Consider the following 12,747-nt stretch of genomic DNA (forward strand, 5'->3'; position numbering starts at 1 on the left):
ATTTTTTTCAGCAAAAATTTACTTGTGTGTGATTTTAATGATATTGTTTGATAATTTCCACATTCCATTTGATTACTTTTCTTTGGAATGGGCACATATATGGATCTCTTGCAGTCAGTTGGTCAGGTAGCTTTTTTCCAAATTTCTTGGCATAGACAAGTGAGCACTTCTAGCGTTGCATCCATCTGTTGAAACATCTCAATTGGTATTCTGTCAATTTCTGGAGTCTTGTTTTTCACCAATGCCTTCAATGTAGCTTGGACTTCTTCCTTCCGTACCATGGGGTCTTGATCATATGCTGCCTCATGAAATGGTTGAACACCAGTCAATTCTTTTTGGTACACTGACCTGTATTCATTCCATCTTCTTTTGATGCTTTATGTGTCATTCAATACTTTGCCCATGGAATCTTTCAGTACTGGAAGCTGAGGCTTCAATTTTGTCTTCAGTTCTTTCTGCTTGAAAAATACAAAGTATTTCTTCCCTTTTGGATTTCTAATTCCAAGTGTTTCCATGTTTCATTATAACACTTCACTTTGTTTTCTAGAGCAGCCCTTTGATATTTTCTGCTCAGTTCTTTTACTTCATCATTTCTTCCACTCTTTTTAGCTATTCTACATTTAAGACCAAGGACATCGTGTTTGGTATACTAGAGGGTCAGTGAAAAAGAGGAAGGCCCTCAACAAGATGGATTGACACAGTTGCTTTAATAATGCGCTTAAACATAGCAATAATTGTGAAAACAGCATAGGACCAGGCAGCTTTTCCTTCTGTTGTACACAGGATCGCTACGAGTCAGAACTGACTAGATGACACCTAACAACAACAACAAAGGAGTCTCTGGGAGCACAAATGGTTAAGTGTTCAACTATTAGCTAGTTCAAACCCACCCAGAAGCACCTCAGAAGACTGGCCTGGCAATCTACTTCTGAAAGGTCACAGCCTTGAGAACCCTGTGGAGCCGTTCTACTCTGCACATGTGGGGTCATCATGAGTTGGAATTGACCCCACCACAACTGACACAATAAAAATTTCAGAAAATATACTTGGCATTGATGGTAAAGATGAAAGATATGGTCATTACCCTTAGAGATAGGAAGGAAGTTGTTGTTGTTAGATGCCATTGGGTCCATTCTGAGTCATAGTGACAGTATGTACAACAGAATGAAACACTGCCAGGTTCTAGACCATTCTTACAATACTTGCTATGTCTGAGCCCATTGTTGCAGCCACTGTGTCAATTCATCTCGTTGAGGGTCTTCCTCCTTCATTTATCCTCTACTTTAACAAGTATGATGTCCTTCTCCAGGGACATCTTCTACAGGGAATGGTCTTTCCTGGCAACATGTACAAAATACATGAAATGAAGTCTCACCATGGTTGCTTCTTAGGAACATTCTAATTGTACTCCTTCCAAGACAGCTTTGTTCATTCTTTCGGCAGTCCATGGTATATTCAATATTGCTTGCCAACACCCCAATTCAAAAGCGTCAATTCTTCTTTGGTCTTCTTTATTCATTGTCCAGCTTTCGCATGCATATGATGTGATTGGAAATACCATGGCTTGGGTCAGATGCACCTTAGTCTTCAAGGTGACATCATTGCTTTTCAGTACTTTAAAGAGGTCCTTTGCAGCAGATTTGCCCAATGCAATACATCTTTTGATTTCTTGACTGCAGCTTCCATGGGTGTTGATTATAGATCTAAGTAAAATGAAATCCTTGACAACTTCAATCTTTTCTCCATTTGTCATGATGTTGCTTATTGGTTCAGGTGTGAGGATTTTTGTTTTCTTCACGTACAGGTGTAATCCATATTGAAGGGTGTAGTCTTTCATCTTCATCAGTAAGTATCTCAAGTCCTCATCACTTTCTGAAAACAAGGTTGTATCATCTGCATATCACAGGTTTTTAATGTGTCTTCCTCCAAACCTGATGCCCTGTTCTCCGCATAGTCCAGCTTCTTGAATTATATGTTCAGCACACGAATTGAATAAGTATGGTGAAAGGATACAACCCTGACATAATACTTTCCTGATTTTAAACCATGAAGTATCCCCTTGTTCTGTCTGAATGACTGTCTCTTGGCCTATGTACAGGTTCCTCATGATCACAATTAAGTGTTCTGGAATTCCCATTCTTCACAATGTTATCCATAATCCATTATGATCTACATAGTTGAATGCCTTTGCAAAGTCAATAAAACACAGGTAAACATCTTTCTGCTATTATTTGCTTTCAGGCAAGATCCATTTGATGTCCACAATTATATCCTTCTTTCCATGTTCTCTTCTGAATCTGGCTTGAATTTCTGGCAGATCCCTGTCAATGTACTGCTGCAACCGCTTTTGAATGATCTCCATCAAAATTTTATTTGTGTGTGATGTTAACGATATAGAGTGATAATTTCTGCATTCTGTTGGATCACCTTTCTTTAGAATGGGCAAATATATGGATCTCTCCGAGTAAGTTGGCCAGCTAGCTGTCTTCCAAATTTTTTGGCATAGATGAGTGAGTGCTTCCAGTGCTGCATTCATTGGTTGAAACATCTCAATTGGTATTCCATCAGTTTCTGGAGCCTTTTCTTTTGCCAGTACCCTCAGTACAGCTTGGATTTCTTCCTTCTATACCACCAGTCCTTGACCATATGCTACCTCCTGAAATGGTTGAAAGTTGACAAATTCTTTTTGGTACGGTGACTGTGTCTTCTTTCCATCTTCTTTTGATGCTTCCTGCATCATGTAAATAGTGACAATTCAGGAGAAAACATGCAATAACACAGGTAAGAGCATATTACAGCAGAGTGACACCAAGCAAGGGCTTGGGAGTCAATTGAGCCCAATTTGAATTCCAGCTCCACCCTTATTAGCTGTGTGGTCTTGGAAAATTTACTCAACCTCCCTGAGGCTGTTTTTTTCATTTGTAATGTCAGAATGATAATACCTATTTGACAAGATTGTTCTGAGGATAAACCGAAACATAAGTATTTAATACAGTGCCAACCCATAGCAAGTTCTCAGTAAATTTTAGAGTTATGATAATAAAATATTATGACTACTTGTTAGATTTAACTAAGCAAAGATGAAGACTCTGTCTTCAGGAAGGAAAATGTCCTTAAAAATTCTTTGTCAGCCAAATAAAGCTCATCTGCAGAACGGTATCAGCCTACAAGAATGCCAGTTCATGGCCACTGACCAAGAGATAAATTAGGTTAAATTGGAACATGGAGCATGAAGTTCAAAGGAGTAGAGGCAGAAGAGACAGGCAAGTGCCAAATCACAGACACTGATACAAAGTAGTTCAGACTTCATCCTTTCCAGGCACCTAGGACCCAGTCAAGGGATTTACTAAGGGCAGCCACATTATCGGATTCACATTATATGAAATCTCTTTGGTGACTCCATGCGGGAGGCACTGGAGTGGGAGGAAGGTTCAATGCCAAGAAATCAGTTAGGAGGTGAGGAATGAAAGCGTAGAATAAAGAAACGAGACTGAAAGGGAAAGCGGGGGACAAATATATATAATATTAAAACATAAAATAGACAAGATTCTACCGGATGAGAAAAGAATCTAGGCATCTCCCAGGAGTCTAGCTTAAATGACAATGGCATTGTCAATTTAGGAAGAAATACAGCACAGCCAGATTTCTAGAGGAAGTTGACAAGTCTAATAAAAGGCACCCATGGAATTTCTCTTTCAAGTGTTGTTGTTTAGAACTCAAGAAATAAGTCAGGAGTGAGGAAAGGTGGAGCAAGATGCAAAGTGAGCAGACACCTTCATCTACTCCCCCAGCAACCAACTCACTAAACAGGAAAAAAAAGCATATACAGAGATTGGAACTCCAGACAGCAGCTGAGGAAGTGGAGAATTGGGGTGAGACCAGAGCAAAGGAGAGGAGGGATGGGGTCAGAGCAGAAACTAAGAGATCCTACTAGCTAACATATGTACCACTTGCCCAGAGCAGACGTGATGGACTGGGTAACACCCCAAACAGGCAACACAGAATCCTTGATATTTTTTCCTGTGTGTAAACATTTTCTTCAGTTTTAATAATAGCAGTTTCATACAATATTTGTCCTTTTGTGCTAGATTTATTTCACTCAGCATAATGCCTTGCAGATTTATCCATGACGTGAGATGTTTTACAGATTCATCATTGTTCTTTATCATTGCTTAGTATTACATCGTGTGTATGCACCATAATTTGTTTATCCACTCGTTGCCCACACATCTTCAGTTTGTCATACTGTGGGGGCTTGCATGTTGCTGTGATGCTGGAAGCTATGACACCGGAATTCAGATACCAGCAGGGTCACCCATGGCAGACAGGTTTCAGCTGAGCTTCCAGACTGACGGACTAGGAAGAAGGAACCGGTAGTCTACTTCTGAAAAGTATTAGCCAGTGAAAACCTTATGAATAGCAGTGGAACATTGTCCGATATAGTGCCAGAAGATGAGCTCCCCAGATTGGAAGTCACTCAAAAGATGACTAAGGAAAAGCTGCCTCCTCGAAGTAGAATCAACCTTAATGAAGGGGATGGAGTCAAGCTTTTGAGACCACAGATCTTTCATGAAGCAAGATGGATAAGCATTCTGTTGATGGTTTCCTCTTGGAGACTGGTTTTCAGAAACATACACCCTTCCACAGCAATCTGACACTTCTCCAGCAAGCTTTCATCCTGTATACCTGAATTCTGCTTTGAGTACTCAAGATTTATGCTTAAATGACTGTGACTTGATAAGAGAGAAGTGCTGCATTTTTCCACCTGTGACCTGAAAATGTAATGGATGTACATATATTAAGTGTATTCTTACAAGTATCCAGGTCATGTTTACAAGCTAGAATTCCTTGACTTTATTTGTGGGTATTTTGCCTTGTGATACTTAATCAAGACATTAACATGAGCAGAAGGTTGTTGATTTAAGACAAGTTTGAGATTCACTAAAATTAAGTGTCGTACGTTTGTCCTTCTGGTGGCTGTGGAAACTTCATATTTTTCTTTGGACATCATTAGCTATCTTAGCTCTTGAAGTACAACTTTAATGCTATATGAATTTTGCCATTTTGCTAACACCGATATGCTCTGTGCATCCACCATTCCACTGGAATTATTTATTCGATTCACATTAATTTTTGTTGTCGTTACAAATCTAACTGATGGAGGAACTCCTGGATATTTAGGTCCACATATATATTCTGTTTTTATAATTTGTCTGTGGAGTCTGCCATCTTCTCCTGCAGCCCGATGCAGTCACCCCCCACCAAAAAAGATAGTCTTTTTAACAAATGCTGCTGGGAAAATTGAGTGTCCATCTGTAAGAAAATGAAACAGGACTCATACCTCACACCATATACAAAAACTAACTCAAAATGGATCAAAGACCTAAATATAAAACCTTAAACAGTAAAGATCATGGAAGTAAAAATAGGGGCAATGCTAGGGGCCCTAATACATGGCATAAATACAATACAAAATATGTTGTTGTTTTGTTAGGTGCCTTCGAGTGAGTTCCAACTCATAGCGACCCTATGCACAACAGAACGAAACACTGCCCGGTCCTGCACCACCCTTATAATCGTTGTTATGCTTGAGCTCATTGTTGCAGCCCCTATGTCAATCCACCTCATTGAGGGTCTTCCTCTTTTCTGCTGACCCTGTACTCTGCCAAGCATGATGTCCTTCTCCAGGGACTGATACAAACTATAGCTAACAGCAACACAAACACCAGAAGAAAACTAGGTAACTGAGAGCTCCTAAAAATTAAATATGTATGCTCATCAAAAGATTTCATCAAAAGAGTAAAAAGAAAGAATCTACAGACAGGGGAAAAAAATTGGCTATGACATATCTGAGAAGGGTCTAATCTCTAAAATCTATAAAACACTTCAACATCTCAAAAACAAAAAGACAAATAATCCAATTAAAGAACGGGCCAAGGATATGAACCGACACTTCACCAAAGAAGAATAGGTGGGAAACAGACACAGGAGGAAATGCTTGTAATCATTAGCCATTAGAGAAAAGCAAATCAAAACTTCAATAAGATACCATCTGTTATGGATTGAATTGTGTCTCCCAATAGGTGGTCAACTTTCCTAGGCCATGATTCCCAGTATTGTGTGATTGGCCACGGTTTTATCATCTGATGTGATTTTCCTATATGTTGTAAATCCTACCTCTATGATGTTAATGAGGAAGGGCTCAATCTACAAGATTAGGTTGTATCTTGAGTTAATCTCTTTTGACATATGAAAGAGGGAAGTCAGCAGAGAGACAGGAGGACCTCATGCCATGAAGAAAATAGTGCCAGGAGCAGAGCAAGTTGTTTGGCCCTGGGGTCCCTGCACTGAGAAACTCCTAAAGCAGGGAAAGATTGATGACAAGGACCTTCCCCCAGGGCTGACAGAGAGAGAAAACCTTCTCCTAGAGCTGGCACCCTGAATTTGGACTTCTAGTCTCCTAGACTGTAAGAGAATACATTTCTCCTTGTTAAAGCCATCCTTTGTGGTACCTCTATTATAGCAGCACTAGAAAACTAAGACACTATCTTACCCTGACGTTACTGGCACTAATAAAAATAAATAAATAAATAACAAATGTTAAAGAAGTTGCAGGGAGATTGGAACTCTTATGCACTGTAGTATGAATGTAACTTGGTACTGTTGCTGAACCCAGGAAGGTGGGTCCTTGTCTGGTGCACTCAGACTTGCCAATTGTCTGGACACCAGTCTTTGAGAAAGAGAAAGTAACTTTATTGCAACGTGCAGGGCAAGGAGCTGGGATAAAGTTCCTCAGATCCAGCTCCCCAACCTATGGATAAAAATACCAGACCAAAAAACCAAACCCGTTGTCATCAAGTGGATTTTGACTCACAGCAACCCTATGTGACAGGATAGAACTGCCCCATAGAGTTTCCAAGGAGCACCTGGTGGATTTGAACTGCTGAGCTTTTGGTTACCTCTTAAGGCAGAGCTTATATGTGATTTGGCCAGCAACATGGCAGCCACACAGGTGTAGTGGGAGGGAAAACTCTAGAAGGCAGCCAGAAAATAGGAGGTGACTGGTTCTTGTCATGCTTCTCACCTTGGAATAAGGTCCGAGTGATGATTCTCCTTCTGATTTATTTATGCTGCGTCATCTGTTGAGGTCAATTAATGGTCTCATCTGGCCCTCTGTACATGTAAGGTGGGCCATATCTGACTTGGCTACTTTAAGGACTAATGGAAATGTACTGACACTCATAGGGTCAGTTTACAGTACAACCACTTTAGAAAATGATATGGCGCCTCCTTAAAAACATAGAAATAGAAATGCCATATGATCTAGCAATCCCACTCCTAGGAATAAATCCTAGAGAAATAAGGCCCATCATATGAATAGACATATGAACGCTCATGTTCACTGCAGCATTATTCGTAATAGCAAAACGATGAAAAAACTTAAGCGCCCATCAACATATGAACTTTTTTTTAGGTGCCGTCAAGTCGGTTCTGACTCAGCCACCATATGTACCACAGAAAGAAACACTTCAGGATCTCTTTAAAGTGTTGAAAAGCAAAGATGTCACCTTAAAGACTAAGGTGCGCCTGACCCAAGCCATGGTATTTTCAATCACATCATATAAATAGATCAGGATAGATCTCGAAATGTTCTTTTTGATGATGAATGCAACGCCATTCCTCTTCAAACTGTTATTCCTGGCGTACTAGACCATATGATTGTCTGATTCAAAATGGCCAATACCAGTCCATTTCAGCTCACTGATGCCTAGGACATAATGCTAAGTAGAATAAGTCAAGCACATAACGACAAATATTGTATAATCCCTCTTTTATGAGAAGACAAGAGTAGACAAATATAGAGAAACCAATGTTCATTGGTAGTTACCAGGAAGAAGAGGAAGGGAGGGGAAAGTGTGCTTTAGAATGTAGAGACTTATTACTTTTGGTGATGGAAAAAATGGCATCAAGGGTGGAAGTAGTGAACATAGTACGACCATAGAAAAGACAAGTGTGTGAGCACAAACTGAAGGGTATAGGCACAATTAAAGAGGCTGCTGACAAATTGTGATCAATGTAACTAATGTCGATGAACAATTTGTGTGGAAATTGTAAAAAAAATTCTTTGGAGAATGTATGATTTTTCAACAACAGTAATAACAACTAAGAAATACATGTGCAGTTACATAGATAGATGTGTATGCATTTATATGTACAGGAAAGCATATATGAATATATGGAAGTGCATGTATGGGTGTAACTGTAGACATATGTATATACGTGTTTATGTGTGCTGAATATAGTTTCAAATATAAAATAAAGCACATAGGGGACACAGTTACAGACACTTACTAGACAAAACCAAACATCTCACAGGATTGATCTACTGGGTTTGAAGGCTTAGGACTACAGTCTTGAGGGGCAGTCAGTTGGTACAATATACTCCATTAAGGCAATGTTCTACATTCTAGTAGTATCTGAGGTCTTAAAAGTTTGAGAGTGGACATTTAAAACAACTATTAGTCTTTACTCGTCCAGAGAAAAAGGGAAAAAAAGACTCAAAGAAGAAACTAGTGTGAAAAACTTATAGTCTACACAAACAATGACCTCAACTACCTTGAGACCAGGAAAACTAGATGGTATCTGGCCACCACTACCAGCCATTCTTACCAGGGATTCAATAAATGGTCTTGGATAGAAAGGGAGAAAAATTTAGAACAAAACTCAAATTCCTTCAAAAAAAAAAAAAAAAAGGCCAGACTTACTGGACCAGTAAAGACTGGATGAGCCCCTGAAATTATCACCTTGGGATACCGTTTAAACATGGAACTTAAACCACTCCCAGAGATCACCTTAAAGCCAGGTTACAGATCAGCCCATAAAATAAATAATATCACCCATGAGTACCATGCCTCTCTAAATAATCACCTGGATGAAACCAAGTGGTAAACATTTTCCCTAGGCCAAACATGAGAAGCTAGATTAAGGGAAACAGAGCAACTGCAATGGAAATAATGAGAAAGTTAATATATTGTGAAAACTGTAACCAATGTCACTGAATAACGTGCATACAAATTGTTAAATGAGAAACTAATTTGCTGTGTAAACGTTCACCAAAAAACACAATAAAATAAAATAAAAAAGAAGTCAGAACACTCAATACATGGAAGGTCAGCTCAATTGGACTGGACCAAAAGCAAAGAAGTTTCCGGGATAAAATGAAGGCTTCAAAGGTCAGCGGAGCAAGGGCGGGGGTCTGGGGAACATGGTTTGCGGGGACTTCTAAGTCAATTGGCAAAATAATTCTATTATGAAATCATTCTGCATCCCACTTTGAAATGTGGCGTCTGGGGTCTTAAATGCTAACAAGCGGCCATCTAAGATGCATCAATTGGTCTCAACCCACCTGGAGCAAAGGAAAATGAGGAACACCAAGGCCACACGACAACTAAGAGCCTAAGAGACAGAAAGGGCCACATGAACCAGAGACCTACATCATCCTGAGACCAGAAGAAATAGTTGGTGCCCGGCCACAATCGATGACTGCCCTGACAGGGAGCACAACAGAGGACCCCTGAGGGAGCAGGAGATCAGTGGGATACAGACCCCAAATTCTCATAAAAAGACCAAACTTAATGGTCTGACTGAGACTGGAGGAATCCCGGCGGCCATGCTCCCCAGACCTTCTGTTGGCACAGGACAGGAACCATCCCCGAAGACAACTCATCAGACATGAAAGGGACTGGTCAGCGGGTGGGAGAGAGATGCTGATGAAGAGTGAGCTAATTATATCAGGTGGACACTTGAGATTGTGTTGGCAACTGTTGTCTGGAGGGGGGATGGGAGGATAGAGAGAGAGAGAAGCCGGTAAAATTGTCACGAAAGGAGAGACTGAAAGGGCTGACTCAAGAGGGGGAGAGCAAGTGGGAGTAGGGAGTGAGATGTATGTAAACTTATATGTGACAGACTGATTGGATTTGTAAACGTTCACTTGAAGCTTAATAAAAGTTAATAAAAAAAAAAAAAAGTCAGGACTGGGGTTAGAAATTTGGGAAGATAGTTCAGAGGCAAGCAACACTTAGGATGAAATTTTTTCATGCAGAAATTCAAGAACTACAAAACTCAAACTTTAGGGCCTCTAATCTTTTAGCTGAGGTTCAGTGGCACATTTTTTCAGGACAAAGGGTAAAGACTTGTCAAAAGCATAAATTTCAGCCTTGAGCATTATTCTTCCAATCTTTTACTAAGCGTGTATGGTTACCATTAGAAGGATCACACCTGGTCACTTGGGTGCTCATGAATGGTAGGCCAGTTTTGTAATAGGTTGCCTAGCCCACACTTGAATAATGAATGTGTTCGTGCCATGTTTGTTCCTAGTTACTTGGTAATCCAGAGAGAACAATGAGATATCCTCTTTAAATAGCTATTTATACTCTTTCTGAATAGTACATTTTTTAATAAATTTATGTATGGTTTATCACATGGAAAGTTTAATATATTTCATCATAGCTTTATGTCTCTTCTGTAATAAATTTTCTTTTGTAATTTCTATCTTTATTTAGTTATAAGCCTGGTTCACATGAAATAGAATTCTTTTGCATTTTTATTAATCTATTCATAAACCAGTGTTGTTCTTCTTTTTAGCTCTGAAATATTCAATGCATTTTATAATCTTTTAATTTTCACATATTTTCTTTGCTATATAAAAATAATGACTATTGTTTAGGAAAAAATTGGGGTAAAAAATAATTATCATACACACTGAGCAGTATAAGAATTTACAACTTCTGGTCTCAAAACATTTGATTAATTAGTAATATTAAAGTTTCTTGAATTGTCTCTCTACGATTTAACCCAAATTTCACCTTCCAGTTCTAACGAAAAAAAAATTTTTTTTTTTTTTAGAACTAACTAAATCTAAAATCTTACTACTAACTAAATCTGAAAGTAGATGGGCAAATCCAGATGTTAGAAGCCTCAGATTTTCAAAGTTACCTAGGTAATTATTTTTATTTTGTTTATCCCTCCAGAAGTATAAACATGAAAAAAAAAATTTTTTTTTTCTTTATTTTATACATAGACACTGAAAAACTCAGAGGACATGAATATAGGTGCATGTGCAGATAATAGGACATATGTCTTTAAGAATCACTGCCTACATTTTGTTTTAGTGAAAAATGTGCCCAGTGTGTGAGATTTTGGCCATCTCTCAAGTCTTCAATAATAAACAAGGAAGACACTACACTGCAAGACTTGATTCACTCCTCCTCAAAATTTTCAGGGTTCTTACAGCAAGTGTTTCCCATGAAGAACTGACCAGGTCAGAACAGGGTCCTTGAGGAAAGATTTCACAGTGGATCTCGAAAACATGAATTAAACTGAAAAGATTTGCGAAAAGTTTAACTAAAGAGGTTAATATCCAAGAATAGCCAAGAAGAACTTGAATTTCCTAGTCTATGCATGAAAGAACTCTTCCTGAGACTTAAAACTTTACCAAACAGTCTCCTCATTGCCACCTTCATCTCTTTATTTCTAAATGTGTAGATGATAGGGTTCATAAAAGGAGTGATAAGGGCATCAAAGATGGCTAAATATTTATCTATAGGCAAGGTAGGGAATGGCTACACATAGACAATAATGTGAGGACCAAAGAAAAAGACCACCACTGTGATGTGAGCTGAGAGAGTGGAGAGAGCCTTGGATGAACCACCTGAAGAATATTTACAGACAGTGGTCAGTATGAAGATGTAGGACACAATCAAGATGAAGAAAGTGCCCATGGAGATGAAACCACTGTTGGCAATGACCAAAAATTCTAGTCTATATGCATCTGTACAAGCAAGTTTGATGAACCGAGGAAAATCACAATAAAAGCTGTCCATTTTGTTGGAGCCACAAAAGGGTAAGTTTACAACAAAAGCCAGTTGGGCCACAGAGTGAGTGAGGCCGATGGTCCAAGCAACAGCCAAAAGGAAAATGCACATTCTCAGGCTCATAACGGTCAGGTAGTAGAGGGGCTTACAGATGGCAACGTATCGATCGTAGGCCATCACTGTGAGAAGCGCCATCTCTGTACCCCCAACTGTGTGAATGAAGAACATCTGGGTAATGCAGCCTTTCAAGGAGATAGCCTTACATTTTCAGAAAAGGTCATAAATCATTTTTGGGGTTGCAATACTGGAAACACCTGTATCAATGAAGGAGAGATTTGCCAGTAAAAAGTACATGGGGGAATGTAAGTGATGATCTGAGATGATGGTGAGCACAATGAGAAGGTTCCCTAGCATACTTGCTACATAAAATATCGTGAAAAACAGAAATAGAAAAATCTGCATCTTCCAAGAACTGGTAAGTCCCAGCAACAAAAACTCAGACACCACCGAACGATTTCCTCCATCCATCAACTTCATGTGCCCGGCTGAACCTGGAGTTACCTGAAGAGCGTGAGGAAGAAAAATATAATTTTTGAGTTGAAAGGGTAGGTCCTGACTACAGAGTGACACATTGTCAAAAGTTGAGGATCCCCTTGCCGTTTTACACAGCTACTTAGAGTTCACATAGTAGAAGATCCACAGAGCCAGCGCCAGACCTTTCTGCATGCCTAGATCTGTGGTACTATCTCATTATGTAACCTCAGGTTTAGTTTAGGCTTGAGAATATAATAAAAAATGGGAAAGTGGAGAAAAAAAGCACCTAAAAATTTAAGGAGAGGCAATCAAGAAGTATAGCAATTTATGCTGCCTGATT

At 39.2% G+C, this 12,747-nt stretch overlaps 1 pseudogene; it reads right to left on the reverse strand.

Annotated features, from left to right (window-relative positions):
* Positions 1 to 11,399: 11,399 nt before the first annotated feature.
* LOC100656083 (olfactory receptor 4F3/4F16/4F29-like) lies at positions 11,400 to 12,401 on the reverse strand (annotated as a pseudogene).
* Positions 12,402 to 12,747: the final 346 nt, after the last annotated feature.

The sequence above is a fragment of the Loxodonta africana genome, chromosome 10 (genome assembly GCF_030014295.1).
Source record: "Loxodonta africana isolate mLoxAfr1 chromosome 10, mLoxAfr1.hap2, whole genome shotgun sequence".
NCBI classification, from domain to species: Eukaryota; Metazoa; Chordata; class Mammalia; order Proboscidea; family Elephantidae; genus Loxodonta; species Loxodonta africana.